The sequence below is a fragment of the Arvicanthis niloticus genome, chromosome 6, assembly GCF_011762505.2.
Source record: "Arvicanthis niloticus isolate mArvNil1 chromosome 6, mArvNil1.pat.X, whole genome shotgun sequence".
NCBI lineage: Eukaryota > Metazoa > Chordata > Mammalia > Rodentia > Muridae > Arvicanthis > Arvicanthis niloticus.
The window spans coordinates 76,084,645-76,102,291 of NC_047663.1; the positions used below are offsets into that span (position 1 = coordinate 76,084,645).

A 17,647-nucleotide genomic window follows, 5' to 3' on the forward strand; every position below is an offset into this window, starting at 1 on the left:
GCTCTTGCTCGTGCATGGAATATGTTCTTCTAGCTGGGCTGCCTTGTCTGGCTTCAGTGGGAGAGGATGCGCCTAGCCTTGAAGAGACCTGATGTACCAGGGTGAGGGGATACCCAGGGGCTTCTTGCTCTCTCCAATGAGAAGGGGATGGGGGAATGAGGAGAAGAGTTGTAGGAAGGGGTGAGTGGGAAAGGGGCAGTGAGCGGGATGTAAAGTGAATAAGTTAAAAAAAAAAACAGACAGTATTCACTGAGCAGTCACCAACATACAAGGAGATTAGTCTGTGAGATAAATATTATTATGTCAATTTTAGTGATTTGAGAACTAAAGTAAATAGCTGAAGTAATATGTCCAAAAAAATATCCTTGAGGAGTGGGGGTGCTGTGGCATGGAAGACAAATGATTCTTTAGTATTTCTCTATTCTTCTGTCACATTTGAAACAAAGCTTCAGCTATGCAAATGTCTTGGTTTTATTTTATGCCCATGCAGAAACTTGGGACAAGCTGACCATTTATCTTGTAGACTCATCCCAGGGAGAAATTCAGTCCATTCAAGTCCTAGGAGAAAAAAAAAAATCAAAGATCAGTTTGTTGGTATCTGAAAAGGCGCATCTGAAGGAGCTATAGAGTACTCAGACCAAGAAACAGAAACAAGTCTCATGTGATTGTGAGAATGATGTCCCCATCAACTTCTATGTGTCTCTACTGATGTGGCAGAAGAACCGCCCAAGCATGGGGACCTGATTTATACCCCTAGAACCCATGTAAAAAAGTGGTTTGTGGCGGCACAGGCTTTTAATCTTCCTTCTGGGGAGGTAGATTTTTGGGGCTCATTGGTGAACTAGCCAAGTATAAAATAACAAGCTCCAGGCCAATGAGAGACCCTGTCCCGAAACAGAAGATGATATGGGTATAGGCTGGACCTGAGGAACAGTAACACCCAAGGTCAGCCTCTGGCCTGTGACATGGACAGACATGGATGTTTAAGTATATCTGCATATACATGTGTAGCTGTGCATGTGCCTGTGTGTGTGCATGTGCATGCGTGTGTGTGTGTGTCTTTGTAACTTCCACAGTGGCCCAGAATCAAGAAAAGGACTTCTACAATACCGAGCTCTTCATAGCAGAGTTAGGATGCCAGGACCTTCCTGTTTGAGACTTCGTTGTTGGTTTTATTCAATTGTTTATTTTATTATTTTATGTGTATTAGTATTTTGTCTGCATGTACATATGCATGTGCACCATATTAATGCCTGTTACCCACAGAAACCAGGAAAGGATGCTAGATTCCCTGGAACTGGAGTTACAAATGGTTATGAGCCACTTGTGGGTGCTGGGAATCAAACCCTGGTTCTGTGGAAGAGCAGCCTATGCTATTAACAGATTATGCAGAACCATTTCTCCAGTCTCTCATTTCTGGTTTTAAATAACAGAAACCTAACCAGGCTAGTCTGAGTGCAAAGGTGTGCCTGGAGGGTGCAGGGAGGCATTAGAAGACAGAGCATTCACCTCAGGGTGTTAGTTGACCATTATCCAGATGCACCAGTATTATTCGGCTATTGCCTACTGAAGTACATTTTGGTTCCTTTCAAATCATATAATAAAGCTACTATTTGTGTGTGTGTGTGTGTGTGTGTGTGTGTATGTGTGTGTGATGAGATCTGGGCATGTGTAGGAAGCCGCTGTTAGCGGTGATACATTCCGCCATTCCAAGATGGCGCTGGCATCCAAGTAACACTCAATAGCTGTAAACAATGGCAGCACTGTAGAATTTGAATGTACTGGCATGGGAACAGGCCAAGATCTAACTATGGCCCATAGTGGTATACTTATCCCCAAATCGAACATCAGTATCAGGAGACTCAGGGTCGTCATCTTGCAATCTGGCTTCCTTCTTCACGATCTAAACCAGCCGCATAGGGACCCAAATTGAATTGTTTTCACCTGTGGAATAAGCACAAACACAGCTCCCCTCCCCGGGCCGCAACAGGCTCTCAGCCAATCTTGTAGCCTCTTGTTTCTATGAGGGACAATGGCTGCACGGCATTCAGCTGTGGCATTTTCAAAGATCATCTGTTCAATTAATGCCATTGCTTGCTCTAAGCTCGCAGGGCACTCCCCGTGTGCCCGCCAGCGGGAGACCGATTCCCAGAGCAGACTGTCTCCCTCCTCTGGCGGTCTTTCGAGCCACGCTCCCTTGCTCTCGCTCTGCCGGGCTGTAAGCCGCCACAGATAGCAGAGAGCAGACGCCCCTGTAACCGGTCTGGCCCAGGCCCAGTCGCAGCGCCTCTGTTCCCACAGCCTGAGCTGGGAAGCACGGCAGGGGACCCTTGAGCCTGAGCGAGCCGCCAGCGCTGGTTGAGGGCGATGGGGCTGGGATGAGTGGCTCAAGGTCTTTCTTAGTCTTATCTCAGAACGGTTATTTTTTGCATAGGCCGCTGCCTCCTGTTCCTCTCCTAGCATTAGGTCTTCTTCGGAGCTGCTAAGGTCTATGGCCTCAAGCTCCTTAATGGGGTGAAGGGGAGTCCTATTGACCTCCACTCTCTCTCCACCAACCGGTGGAGGGTCCTTAAGCTTAATGAGCTCTGCAGTAGCCCTTGTTCCTCTTGAGTACTCTTTCCTTTCTCCAGGCTCTTTGGCCTTATCTGTTTCTCCAGGCTCTTTGGCCTGATGCCGGCTAACACGCTCTGGTTCTGGTATGCTAGAGTGGCCCTCTTTCTCACAACACAAATAAGCTAAAAACAAAAGCAATGCAAGCAAGAGGCTAGCTAGTGGAGCGGCAGCGGTGAGTTTAAGTCCACTTGCCACAAACGCTTCCACCCCAGGCATATCTTCCAAAGACGTACCTCGATCCTGTAGTCTTTTAACCCACCCCAAAACTTGGGGGGTCTCTCCGTGGCGCCTTGAAATTCCCGGGTTTTGGCACCAGATGTTCCACACGCCTCCCGAGTCCCCTTTGCCCACGAAAAAGACACGGAGGCAGTGATCGGGTAATACTACAGCGAGGCTTTACTCTTCTATAAGCAGAAGTGGAAAAGACGGAAAGACAGGAAGAGGCGCTGCTTAAATACACCCTAGAGTGATGTATTCACTTCTGATTGGCTGTTCACTCATCACCCATAATACGCCCCGGGATGGGCAGTGACTTTTGGCGCCTTTTGCCTTTGCACCTGCGCAGTCAGTTGTTTACTTGTGGGAGGACAGGATGCCCGCGCCATCTTGGAATGGCGGAATGTATCACCGCTAACCGTGGCTTCCTACAGGCATGTGCACCTCTTTTGTTCTGTGTCTGATATGCACAGATCAGGTTAGGGCAGAATAGAGGATGCCCAGGTCAGGCTGGGCTTAGAGGGGGCCTAAGGCTTAGGCGGACACAGAGGACTGGGATGTGTTTCCTGGCCCAATCCTGGAGTGTGGGGGTAGAAATGGGTGGTGGGAAGGGTTTGTGGAAGGGGGACCAGGCAGACTCAGGAGAAGAATGTGCAAGATCTGGCTAAGTGAAGAGATTGGATTTGCATGGTGTTGGGGGTGGCACATGTGAGTCCTATAAATACTATAAATATTCATGGTGCAGGTTCTTGTAGAGACAAGTTTTAAACTCCACTGGATAAATACTAATTAGATGATTACATCATATAGCAAGAATAGATTTAGCTTGGCATGAATCACATTCATTTCTATGTTAATTAGAAACTGAAATATTTTAGACACATTGGTTTAAATTAATCTTTCCTGGTACTATATACTCAGGTTTGGCCACTAGAAAACTTAAAATTATACTATTTTAACAGTATATACCAGAGAATTTACTATTTTGTTGGAAGAATGCTGTTTTAAAATGGAACTACTGGAGTTTATAAATAATCCTCCTCAGACTTAAGGTGTTAACCTTAAGCACTTAAAATACAATATCATGGTTTCCTTATCTGCTCAGGGATTGTAATGTTAGTATTCAACCTGAATGAGAACCATTTATTACTGCATATATTGATCTTGGCAAGTGTCAGGTAATCACTGACTTACAAGTGAGATAACCAGTGGAATGACCAAAGAGTGAATTCATTCTTAGCACAGATTTGGAAGTGGGATATGTATTGATTGGTTTCTATTGTCATCTTGACACAAACTAGAGCCTCCTGGGAAGAAGGACTCTCCATTGAGGAACTGCCTACATTAGATTGGCCTGTGGATATGTCTGTGAGGTATTTTCTTGAATGCTAATTGCCATATGAGAGACTAGCCCACTGTGAGTGGTACCATCCCTATGCAGGTGGGCATGCACTACATAAAAAAAGTAGCTGGGAATGAACTACTGAGCTAGGGGGTAAGGCAGTAAGCACCATTCTTCCATGGTACCTGCCTTGACTCCCCTCAGTGATGGATTGTGATCTAGAAATGTAAGCCAAGCAAAACTTTTCTTCCCTAAGATGCTTTCAGTCACATTGTTTTATCATAGCATCAGGAAGAAAACTAAAACAGGATATAACTAAGACAATCAAAGGACTGCCAGAACAGTTTATTGCTTCCCCCTCTTTCTCCACCCTCTTCAGTGAAAATCAAACAAGTTGCTAGTTAATGTTTGAAGTTTCTTTCCTCTTCTTCACTACAGAGAAAAACATGGAGGGAACAGGAACAGATATCATTTTGCTTTAGAAAATCAATGATTTGGGGTTGATTTATACATTATGGTGTTGATGAGGTGTGGATCCCCAAGAAGTAGAGGCTATTGAGCATGTTCTTGGAAGGGACTTGGGAATGAGTTCTCTCCCTAACTTTCTGATAGTCTAATGATACAGACACTTGTTCCTGAACATGATCTCACCCTTGCCCTGCGTGCTGCAGCTTAAGAGGTCTCTTAGCACTCCCGAGCCACTGCGGGCACCATGCCGTTCAATCTCACACACCAAATAAGCGCCCTTTCTTCAGAATTTTTTACGTTTTGGGTATTCTGTTGTAGTCGTTAAAAACTAACATACCAATGACAAAGGAAGGACAGTGACACCTGTGTGACTTCTGAATGGTCTTGGGGCATCCTTTCTCAGTACTCTTGAGGAAGCAGAAACTAAACCAAGTCAAACTTAGAGGTAACAAATTCTTATTTTAAAGAGACTGCTATCGGTGGTGGTCTCAAACCCTCAACAAACCCTTACAGACAGGTAAATATAGAGTTTATCCGTCACTTTTCTTTGGGAACAATTAAAAAAAACATTTTACTACCCATAAAATTTTTGCACAAATTGAGTAAAGGGGCTGGAGAGGTGACTTGGAGATTAAGAGCACTTGCTGCTCTTGCACAAGACATAGTACCCAGCACCCACACAGAGTGGTTCAAAACCACCATAGCTGTGTTTTTAGGAACTCTGACATACTCTTTTGGTCTCCACAGGTACCTGCACATATGTGGTGTACATACAGATAATTGGGCATGCACACATATACATAAATATTTTAAATATGCAAATGAAATATTACATCTATGATATTGGTGCTTATAAATATTAATGAGTAATATTATGAGGGAGTTACCTCATAAGCATTATAGATTTGATTACAGAGAGTAACTGTAAGCCACGTCAAGATTAGAATTATTAAAATATAATCAAATTTGGAGGAAGCAATTCAAAGAAGAAATTAATGTGGGTAACTGTGCTAATTTAAAATGTGAAACACTTCAGGATTTGAGAGCCATGAATAATTTGGAACTCTTTAATACCTCTTACGTATCCGTGTAATGCTGATGACTGAAAATACATTTTCAAGAGGCAGAACTTAAAGTTTATGTAAATCCAAAGAGCTGCAATATGGAAAAAGAAAATTAATTATTTGCTTGTGGATAGAATGTGATAATCATTATAGAACAGGTGAATGAGTAGCAAATTAATTATAAGGCAATGGGAAGAAAATAAAGCAATACTGGTACCTATTAGTAAAAGAGTCGACTAGCTGTGTAGTGGCTATTCAGCTTTCAAAAAAAAACCAAAAAACCAAAAACAAAAAAATAAACCATCCCTGACAGACATTGGTTCCCACAGAGAACTAATTGGTTCAGAAACAGACACCTGATTAGTTAGGTCAATAAGGTTTAAGGCTTCAGAGCTAAGTACCACAGAGACGTGGAGCCCGAGGCAGATTGACAGCAGGATCCTAAGGATGAGACCTGTCACAGGTTTTATTGTTGAGGGCCTTAAAGTTGCCTTGGTTCCTCCTTCGACAATGTTCACCTACTAATGTCTGTGGCGCTGTGCCAAGGCAATGTCTCTCTACGATCTTCACCCACTCCTTTTAGGTTCAAGGTAACCTGATTTAGTTTCTGATGTTAGAACCAGAAATAACATCTATAACTCCTGGCTCTTGATCCAAGAGCTCAGCATTATGGGAAGTCTTTCTTTTCTTTCACCTGTGCCATCACAGTAGTTGCTACTGGTTGAGCGCTATCTTGGACCTAAGACGGAAAGATATAGCAACAGGAAAGATCAAATTGGATTCAGTGAGCTCTGGCTGACTGGTTATGAAAAGTAGGGAGAAAATAGCAGGACATGCTGGCATACCCCTTTAATTTTAGCATAAAGGGGGCTGAGGCAGAGGGATCTCTAGCTGGAAGCAGAACCTGGTCTCAACAACAAAAACCGTGAGAAGTGCGCACCGGGTCCAAGCATACTCTGAAGAAGATCAGACATGGCAAGGAGGTCAACTTGACCATCTTTCTTGGCGACAGCATGATTCTAAGGAATTGGAAAAAAGAGTAGAATGCTGTATTAGTCGACATGTGTGCGTCAAACGGTGCCACTAACTTTGAATTGAGAAGAATTTACAAAACACCAGAGTATTCTGACACCATTGGAAGTGTGCCAGAATAGACTAGCAAAAAGTGAATAAAGCGAAAGGTTTTTTGTTTTGTTTTGTTTCTAGGAAAACTCACAGGAGTTGGGTTCCCCTCCCCCTTTATGAGGGGAGGCTCATTTTCTGTTCGAGATAGGATCTCACATAACTTACTAAGTGGCAGAGGCTGACTTTGAACCCTTGGTTCTCCCGTCCTGCTTCTGAGTGCTAGGATCATAGGCACATGTCACCACACAGAGTGCAGAGCTCTCTTTTATTTAAAAAAATATAAATAATAAAGTGTCACTTGAGCTGGAGAGACGGCACAGCTGTTAAAGGCTGGGCTCACAACCAAAATGTCAAAAAAGCCCCTCCCCCCCCCAAAAAAAACCCTCCAAAATCCAACTACAAAAACATTAACAAAATATCAAGATAAATGTTACCACATTGATATTATCGATAAAATTCTAAATACTAAATCTAAATTCTCTGTGAAGTTTGTCGATATGCAGTTTATTTCAATATGGAGTTTGCTTCCATACTACATGACTCTTCTATATGTTTTTCTGTTTAGCAACTGGAAGTTTGGAAGGAGTGTCATCAAAAGCTAGGTCATAGGCTGTTGTTTGAGAACTACTTGATCTGGCTTTGAAAGATATGACTTTAAAATAAAATCTTTTTGCACCTCAGTAAGTTCACTTTAAGAAACAGGATAGTTGGGGTCAGGGGAAATTGATTTTTTTCAAGGTCAGGAGGATAATTTTAGACAAAACTGCTTCTAGATACTTCATGTCCCTTGAAAATAAACACATGGTTAAAGAAACATCTCTTGTAGATCAGATGCGTAATGAATAGAGCAATAGATAGCGTATCCATTTCTCCGGCTGCCTGGTGACCAAACTTGTTTGTCATGTTGTGAACGCTTAGACTAGAAGTGTCTAGACATTTCATCAATATTTACTGAAGCATGAGAGACATTAATTTGTCCACTTATGAGTCACTGATGATAGAAAATGCAGATAAATGAAATTGTCTCATAATGGGAGATACCGCCACATCATAACAATTCAATGTTTATGATCTTCAATTGGTTGTTGATTAGGCACCAATATATTATGCTAAAATTCATCTCAGCTTTATTAGCCTAGAATTAGTGTGTAGGGATATCAGAAATGATGACTCCCAGGGTAGGAACACACAATCTCCGGGGCACATGGTTTCACATGTAAGTAAAACCACATCTTTTACCGTGTCCACTAATATACTGCATGGGAAAGAGCGTAGCAGCCCATCAAAAGAGAGGCCCGAGCTGCACCTAGATGCCATCCCCAGGGAAATCTCTACTCTTTTTCCCCACTGTTTTATGCCAAGTTTTTATTTGTATCAAATTACAGAGTAGCATAAGCAAGTGCCAGGTTATGATTTTAATATTGTAATATAATGCAAAGTTAGGAAAACTGCTTCAGTATCCAACATTCCCCATGGCTCAATGTACATTGAGAAGTGTATTTGAAATAATTTGGCATGATAAGCACTTTTGTATCTTATTTGACCAATCACCAGGTGTGTGCATATATGTGTAACTTATCAATGTGTGCACACGCTCACACCTCTAAATTAAATATATTTATATAAAAGGCCAAAGATTGATGTGTTATGCTTAATCCCTTTTTAAAAAATCTTATATTTCTTATCTTTCTGCATTTAAAGCAGAAATATAAAAACGTGGCCAATTTACCAAATATAAATGAATTCACAAAGGAATTGAAAAGGAAATAAAACATGCTATTGAAATGGTATGTTCTTGTTTGACATTTAAGAGGCACCATCACACTGGAAATTAACATATTTTTTAATACATTCTGGCGAGACTGAGAACTGTAGGAGCAGTTCTGGATCCATTAACCTAAGGATGGAATTATAGTGGGAAAAAATGGCGGATAGTTTCCTCCTTTCTCACTGTGGGAACTATAGGGAAACAGTCACAACAGTCTGTGCTTCTCAGCCTGAGTTTTCTGTTCTTTCATCAGTAGAGGCCTGGCTTCTCAAAGAAAGATAGAGCCAGTTCATCTCTGATGCTTGCTGCATAGTGCACAGCCCAGATGCATTCATTCAGCCAGGGGCTTGTCGGAGCACATCTAAAAGAGGAAACCCTCCAACAAACTCATCTCCAGCTTCACCTGTATCATCTTCTTTCTGTTCTTATGACAGCAGAAGCAGTGAGTTTTCTGTAGCTATAGTCTGTCTCTCTCATGGGTGATGATCACAATTCCTGCATCACGACTCCCTGCCTCTCTGAGTTCACCTTTGGAAGAGCTTGTGTCTTTCTATCTCTTTAATGCCTGTCATCTCAAACCCTTGATCTCTCTAGCAAAAGTGGCAGCTTTCATTTCATTTCCAAAATGGTTATACACATAAGACATCGTTTTCATCAGGGATCCCATGAAGGACCTGGTGCAGACAAATTTAGAGTGGAGTACGTGTTGTTTTTGTAAGCACATTGAGCCACCTTCAACACTGTCTTTTGGGAAGACTACAAGATAAAAAGGCCAGCTATATACTAAATTCCTGCTTTTCCTTTCAAAGCCCCTTTTCTCCAAATCCACATGCTTTTCATTTTGATAACAATCAGAAGCAGCAAGATTGGCTATGAAGGACCTGTTGCCGACAGTGACTTCTGTAGCACAAGTTCCTGTTGGCTGATCTTTCTCTTGGTTTGGAGCATCCACTTGGGCCCTGGCAGCTGTTCTCTTGAGGATTTCCATGAATGCATCTGTGGTGGTTTGAATAGACATAAACTCATGTGTTTGAATGCTTGGCCATAGGGAATGGCATTATTAGGAGGTGTGCTTTGTTGGATGGAATAGGTGTGGCCTTTTTGGAGAAAGTGTGTCACTGTGGTAGTGGGCTCAAGTTATGCCCAGGGTGGTATACAGTCCCCTTCTGCTGCCTGCTGATCAAGATGTAGAACTCTCAGCTCTTTCTCCAACACTATGTCTGCCTGCACACCACCATGCTTCCCAACATGATGATAATGGATTAAACTTCTGAAACTGTAAGCCAGCCCCAGATTAAATGTTTTCCTTTATAAGAGTTGCTGTGGTCACGGTATCTCTTCATAGCAATAGAACCTGAACTAAGATACCATCCACCCCAATGCTGTTGAAGAACGCCTGAGTTACCCACCAAGTCCATTGTGTTTGAATTCCAGCTACCAGCAAATAAAATTCATCTTTGAATTTTATTTTTACTAGTTTATCAAAAAAAGTTCCTTGTGCTCATCTTCAGTCATGATTTTGTTGCCTTGTTTTAGAGAATATTTATGAAGGAAATCTTTGCTCACTATGGCTGGGACATCAAAAAGAGAGCTCCCTATCTCAGAGGGGGTATTTTAACTCACTACTGAGGCACCTCCACTTTGGGCTTCAGCTCCTTTCCAGCTGCTACCATCTTTGTTTCTCCTCTTGATACAAAATACAACGGAGAGATTAAATGAGTCTAGACCGTCTACTCTGCAATAATTTTAACTTCGAAATTTCATTTCATTTACACAGACACACACAGACACACAGACACAGACACACACACACACACACACACACACACACTGCAATGTTAAGCCAAAAAAGTGAATTCATTTTCCATAGTGATTAAATATTTTCTGTAGATCTAGGGAAAATACATTCTTTTAGAATAAGTGCAATAAAGTTAATTTTTCCCTCTCTTATTGGTGACTTTTAATCCGATATTTACCTATGTGTTTATATATATATGTTTCATTTTTATTCTGAAGTCCTGTTTGCAAAGTTGGTCCTTTCTTGATACCCAGCAACTTCCTACGTGGATCTGGAATGTCCATCCGTGGTAAGAGGGAATCACCATGGCATCCTTGGCAAACGGTGCTCCTTATGCTTCTCATACCTGCATTCCTTCTGAGAGGCTGGGACTTCTGGCATGTGGTAGACGCTGGTGCCTGTAAAATATATTGTCTCAGTGAGCTTTTCAATCACCGTGATAAACATCATAACCAAAAGGAGATAGGAAAGGGTTGTTTGGCTTACACTTCCATGTGACAAATCATTGAGGGAGGACAGAACAGGAATTCAAGCAAGAACCTTGAGCCAGGAGCTAAAGCAGAGAACATGACGGGATGCAACTTATTAACTTGCTCTCCAAAGCTTGCTCAGCTTACTTTTTTATATGCCTTAGGACCACCAACTCAGGGATGGCTTTGTCCACAGTGGACTAGGGCCTTCCCACACCAATTATCCATCAAGAAAAGGCCCTACAAACCTGTCTACAGGCCGATTTGATGAAGGCATTTTTTTTTCATTTGAGGCTCCTATTCCCAGAAAACTCAAGCATGTAACAAGCTGACGAAAAAAAAAAAAAAAAAAAACTGGGCAGGATAATCTATTCTGCCTTTGGGTAGGAGTCTAACTAACTTCCCTGTACCTGTTATAGTGAGAAGAAAAGGAATTCCTGTATGGCATCACTGGCACTGCCATGGCCTAAACAAGATATGTCCCCTACAGGTTCTCTGTTAAGTGCTTGGGCTCCATATGACAATGTCATTTTGGGAGATCCTGGAAACTTCTAAGAGATGGAGCCTGGCTGGAGCAAGGGCTTTCGGGATGTGCCTTTTGAGGTTCTACCTTCTAGCTTGTACCGTTTTCTCACTCTGCTTCCTCTCTGAGTAGCTTCTGCCACATGCTGTCTGCCATGATGCTTTGCCCTGCCATTTAGCCCAAAGTCAAATAGGGCTAAAGACTATAGTTGACACCTATGAAACTGTAAGCCCAAAGAAATACTCCCTCCCTTAGGTTGTTTATGTCGGGTACTTTGTCACAGTGATGAGGAAAGCAGTTAGCAGAGAATCCTTAGTCTTGGGCTTGGTCACCTCTGGATTTCATGGGTGTTTTCCTGTCACTGATTCTGTTTGTAGCCTTTTGCTAGAATACCTGTTATCCATGAATACATGTGAACCTGATAGTATTCTTAGAAAACAACTCAACATGGCAGTGTTCTTGGAAGCTGTGGCACGTAGTCACACTTCAGCCATCACAGAGAAGGCACCAATCCTGTCTCCACCTGTGTAGGGGAAGGATAGCTCTTCATATTTATAGGCTTTAAGATGCCCAATCCTCTGTCTTCAGCATGGTGTCAGAGAAGGTCAAATGGGAAATCCAGAATCTCACCAAATTTCCACTACCTATAGCTATCCTCTAGACTGTGAAAAGTGTCCCTAGAGCCAGGACAAGCAACAAGGCATCTTTCTCTTTCCCAACCAAGATAATATCAGTTGAGGCCAAGTAAGGAAAATGAAGTCCTTCCCCTAGCTCTGTCCAGCAGGAATTAAGTACCTACCCTCCCTCCCCCAACCTAGGTAGTCCACAGAGTCAATCAGCATATATGGCATCTGCCTTTGCTTACCAACTCAGTGTTAAAGAAGGCCTGTTGGGATAAGATCTACACCTGCTTCAGTAGAAACATAATACACACACACACACACACACACACACACACACACATTATATGTATTCAGGCTATATAATAAGATGGGATTCAGCATCCAGCAATTTGGAGAATTTCCATAGGAATAAAAACCCCCAAATAATCAGTAGATTTTTATGGCAGTTTAAATAATAAATGTATCCAATATGGTCATGTATTTGAGCTTGTAGGCCCAATGGGTGGGACTGTTTAGGGAAGCTATAGAATCTTTAGGAGGAGTACATCACTTTGAGGGTTCATAGCTTTGCACCACTTCCTATTCTTTCTCATCTGCTTCCTGTGAGTGTATGAAAACATGATCAGCCTACTTCTTGCTTCTGCTGTCAAGCATTTTCTATTGTCATGCCTACCCATCATGATGAGCTACCTGAGAAAGTGGCTGCCAAAGTACTCTAAAAAGGAAGGAGATAAAGATGATCTCAAATATTGGAAAGGAAGAAAAAAAAAACTGAAAAGAGTAAAATGTGAGAAGATAAAATAGACTCCTCTAAAAAATTCTACATTTTGTTTGATAATAGAAACAAAGATTGAAGCATTGTTTCATATAGTTATTAGTACACATAAAAGAAACAGTTACAATGACCATAAACTGGGGAGAGTAAAGAAACTTAAACAGAGCTCAATGTCTTGAGTTTTTGAACTAGTATAATCGAGTCGTGTACATGCAACACTAGAATAGCAGCTATAAAAAGGTATGTACTCCAGAAAATGTATCTCAAGGCTCATACACTCCATACACAAATCACAATGAAATCCCAAACAACAGAAAGAGGGAGGATCAGAAAACAAAAACCAGAAACAACAGGGGCCAAAAAAGAATGTGAGCAACTAAGCCTTATCATGATAGCAATCACATCTAAATGCTCTGCTTCATCTCTGAAAGCCACAGGACTAGAAATAACCAAAATGACCAATAGGGTGGTTAAATTGTGATAAATCTATACCAGAGATTCACACTCAATCATAAAAGAAAGTGAACCACTATTGTACCTACTGGTTACAATGAATCTCAAGGCCTTATGTGGAATAAAAAGGTCATTTTGTTGTGTATTGTCCATCAGAAAAGACTCTCTGCCATGGGTTTAAGCCGACAATAAGTCTTTATTATCCGGCTCTCAAGTACACTGGGTATTGTACTGTAGTCCCAACTCTTTCTCAGGGTAAGCATTTAAGCATAAAAACCCACATCCTGGGTTGACACACTTCAGTTACCAAAAACAGTTAGCTAGAAACAGAACTATAAAAGCCAAAAAGCGAAGTTAGTACATTTAGAGACTTCCCCAGAACAGATTAGGTCTTTGTTTTCATTTTGGCAGGTCATGCTGTCCACATGGTGATTCTTACTGCCCGAATGGTACTTCCACCACAGCATCAGTTGTTGGAGGGTCCGAGACCCTGTTACAATTTCAGAGGGTTTATGTTATATGCTTTCATTGTCTGAACACTCTGGCCAGGGATTTTGGAGGAGTAGGGATGGAGTGTAACAGATGAACAGTTGACATGAATGGTGGTGAACAGTTCTGCATCTTGACTGGAGTCATGGCTGTATAAGCCTACCACGGGGCAAAGAGATAGAAATAGAGACAGCGCACATTGTACTACACATAAGAGAAGATGTAGTCATTAGGGGAAAAAAGAGTAAGGAATGCACCTGTCTCTTTTTGGAACCTCTTGTGGATCTATTATTACCTGTTTTTAAAAACACACACAGGCATGATGGCACATGCCTGTAATTGCAGCTTTTAGAAGGGAGGGCAGGGAGTTCATACTGATATACAGAGTGAGATCTTGTCTAAAACAAAACAAGCATTTGTTTTCAAAAATATCACATACAAACCATACACATATATGCATGTTCCATGACACATATAAGCTATTTTCAGATAATAAAAATAACTGTGCTAAAAATATATCTGTGCAATTTACACATATCTGTGTAACTTGAATTAAAAAAAAAAAACTGCTAGTTTGGATCTGGAATGTCAACCCCCAGGCCATTTGAAGTTTATTCTTCCCTAGCCTCTGGCATTACAGGCAGGCCATAAACACTCAGGAGGTGACACCAAGTGGAAGGAAATTAGGTTATTTGAGGTGGATTCTTTAAGAAAAGTTAGAGCCCTTACTCCTTCTATCTGCTTCCATCAGGTGAAGAGACTACCATCTCTTACACTCTGTGTGCTACTAGTGGCTCAAACCAATTAGGACAAACAGCCATGTACTGAACTTCTCATACAGTGCAAATGAACCTTTCCTCTTTTCAAACTGATCACCTTGGGTATTTTGTCACAGTAATGATGCTATGACCTGTTGACATTGTAATTTAATATTTATGTATTAATATATAAATATAACATATCTATATGTTATATATTACAATATAATATAATTATATTATTATATTATATAGGCATATATTACAAAGATTATAATATAAATATATTATATTATAATAACATAATATATAACATATAATGTAATATAATATACAATAATATATCATATTAAAATCAATATATAATATGTGTATTATATATTTATATAATATGTATATTTTAGAACATTCCAAACACTGAGTATTAAATTCATTTAAGTTTTCATTGATATACACTATTATATGCAGGTATACTATTATACGATACATTCTTATATAATATTTGTTATTCATCACATTTATCACATTGAGCCCCAACTTTAACCAACATCACCTTAGGCTCTAAATTAACTAAAACTTTTAATAAACAGAACATGGTCTGTTTCCTCACAAAGCTTACAGTACAGTGGGTGAGACTGTTATGTTAATAATGTTCCAAAGAAATGCTCAAGGCTAGCGTACACCTAGTAATAAACAATACTTAGAAAAGTGTAAACAAATGCTTTGAAGTACTAATCTGTGACAGAAAGGTGGGGACCCTGGATTTATAGACTGTTTCCTGATAAGAATGGAGCCAGAACTCAAGCACAAGGGCTGGCTTTGGGTAGAAGGGAACTGTCTTGATTCATTCAGAAGCAAAAGAAGTGAAGGTGAATGCTGACAGAGCTTCATTTAAAGATTTGAAGAGGTTTGAACAGGAACTGCAGAAATCTGGGACAATGCCACCTGCCTAGAACAAGGGAGTAATTGAAGGTCTGAAGTCTGAGGGGAGTGGAAGTTTTAAGCGGTTGTTTTGGGAAAGCAAGCTGAATAGAGAGGAGATGTAATTTGCCAAGCTTAGTTAAGAGCCTGTAGAATCTGTCCTATGGGGAAGATTCTAGCCATTTTTAGCATGGTGATTGCAGGCAAGAGAGGCAAAGAGGTAGGTATCTGGAGAGAGAAATAGGAAATACAATTCTAGAGTTGAGCTAAATAATACACACACAATATACATAAATAAATATATACATACATATGAATATATGTAGTGTTATATATATGTGTGCGTGTGTATATGTGCATATGTATGTGTGTGATAATATATATGTAGTACATGTGTCTTCCAGAGCCTTATGAGGGAAGAGAAAGCATCACTAGAGGGAGAGAACTGGATTGAAAATGAAAAGATAATACATAGTTCTTAGGGAAGGCTGAAATTAAGCACAACAGCAATGATATTGAGTTTAGGAAGAGAAATGCCTTTGCTCTTCCAAAATAATCATGTCCATAGTGATATTTGAAACCTAGTGTCTAATCTTGTTAAACTGGCTATTTCTTTTAAGTCTTTTAGACCTGTTAACCAACCGTCTACTAGGCCGTCTACAGATCTTTTATTACTGCAAAGACACTACGAGAGGCCAAGACCATCATTTACTCTGAGTGTGTTACGAGAGGCTCCAGGGAGCAATGACAAGAGTTTCTCTTATTGGCTGTTGTGAGCTGCTGTGAAGCCTTTTATAGGTCAATTCTGCAGTTATTCCTTGTCACTGTTTCTTTATTAAATAAAGGAATAATAATACTTTCTGATCCATACTATGTCTTCTTTTAAATTTTTTTAAAATGCTATTTATTTAAATATGGGGTGTGTGAGAACATATACACTTTCCCACACAGGAGTGGAGGTCAGAGGAATTGCAAGGTTTGGTTCTCTTCACCATGTGGGCCACAGGGATGGAATTCAAGCTGTTAAGCTTGATAGCAACCTTCTTTATCCCAGAGCCATGCAGCTTGCCCTCAAATTGTTTTCTTACTGTATTTTTCATTTCATGGAGGTTTAGCTAAACAGAAATAAACTCAGATGGCCTGTAATCCAGGAAATAGAAAGGCCAAAGCAAAAGAATGAAGAGTTTCAGGCCAGCAGGGCGCCCCAGGGAGACAAAGCTAAGGGTTGTAGAGGTACTGGTAGAGCACTGGTTTAGCCTACGCAATGTTCTGAGTTTAATACTCCCAGAAGACAAAACAAAACAGCAAAAGCAAGGAAGAAAAGAAACAGGCAAAGACAAATTGGAATCATCTTTTTGACTAGGTATTTGACAAAGCTGCTCTAGTACACTACTCTTGGAGAAATGGCACTAAACATGTGGCCGCTAGTATTTACCTTCTGATAATAGCTATTAGACCTCTTGCAACATGGGTTTTATAACATCAAAGCAAGGACTTTGTTATGGAGCATTGCGATGACAACAGTAGTGTGTCTTTCTCGTGGTTTAGTTGACCTTAGTGGTTAACAAGTTTACTGATTGTGGTGGTGAAAACAGAACCAGGCCTTGCCAAGCAGCTAGTGGGTGAACAAAGCAACGGGGAGAAATCTGTGTGAAAAAGCATATTCATTTCGTGTTGGGAGCTGACTTCTAGCACAAAGCGGCTATCATCTTCGCAGCCATCTTGAGCCATATACCCTGACAAGAGACTTGTTTTTCAACAGCCTACACCAGCTGAGCACACTCGGATAAACATCTTGTTTATCCCACATATCTTGTTTGGTTGTTAGTGCCCCCAGCTGCAAGGCCCACGTGGCAAAGAGTCTTCAACTGTGTTCTCCTGCTTGTGCTTATAGGTACCCAGGATTTCCTTGCAAGAGACAAGATAATACAGGAGAAATGAGACTTGGTTACACACTCTGGCTTGTCTCCATTCTTTGCGTCTCTTGCCCCTCCATCCCCACTCTCTCTCTTGCTAGACCCTGATCTGCAGACCGGAGCAGTAGCTTGGTCCTGGACAATTTCGGAGATCAGTTTCTTGCTTTCTGAGGGTCATTTTGACTATGTTGTTAAACTCCTTCAGTGTGAGTTTTGTAGAAAGCCTTTTTTTTTTTTTCCTGAAGAAAGCAAGGAATTTGTTTTGAATGAGTAGATATTTTCATTATTATTAAGTGCGAGGGTAGGTGTTGGGGGTGGGGCAGGG

The 17,647-nt window shown here is 40.9% G+C and overlaps 1 pseudogene; it reads right to left on the reverse strand.

Annotated features, from left to right (window-relative positions):
* Nucleotides 1-9,082: 9,082 nt before the first annotated feature.
* LOC117710339 (adenosine kinase pseudogene) lies at nucleotides 9,083-9,896 on the reverse strand (annotated as a pseudogene).
* Between the last annotated feature and the right edge of the window lie 7,751 nt (nucleotides 9,897-17,647).